We start from the raw sequence: 658 nt of genomic DNA on the forward strand, positions 1-658 counted from the left end.
CTACAAGCCAGAACACCCTAGCAACCACTTAGCAATGCTCTAGCAACCACCCCACCTGAACAACCATATAACAACATGCTAACATAACACTTTTTAAGCACATATCAACACCCTGACAACCACCTAGAAAAACCTGAGCATTAGAAAAACATAGATCTTTATGCAACCAGATATGCAACCACATAGAAAGACACTAACATACTCTGAATAACCTTTTTTTTTTTTTTTTTTCATTTTGTAGATAAATGTCCATGTCAGGAGCATTTGTGGAAAATTAGTTGTACTTGAAACAATACAATATTACAGAATCAATTGGCACCGATTAAAATCAACACTGGCGCAGAGTGAGATAACATTTCTACAATATTTTCCATAAACAACAGTCTCATTTAATCATGTTTTTACAGAACAAAGGTCTTTGACCCTCTTGGAGATGAATGAAGGCTGTTGCTACTCGACCCAAACAACACATTTCCTCTCAGAGGACTGAGAGAGACCTGTTCACCACGCCACCAGTGTTGACAATTTCACTCCTGTATTTTGCCACAGATCGGGGGCTGGTTTGGGAGAGAATCACATGAATAATTCCCTGAGGTTTGGAGGGAGTGGGACGTACAAACCAGGGCATCAAGAATCAGTGTTTTTGTGCATGTTATCA

Source organism: Cyprinus carpio, chromosome A20 (assembly GCF_018340385.1).
Source record: "Cyprinus carpio isolate SPL01 chromosome A20, ASM1834038v1, whole genome shotgun sequence".
NCBI lineage: Eukaryota > Metazoa > Chordata > Actinopteri > Cypriniformes > Cyprinidae > Cyprinus > Cyprinus carpio.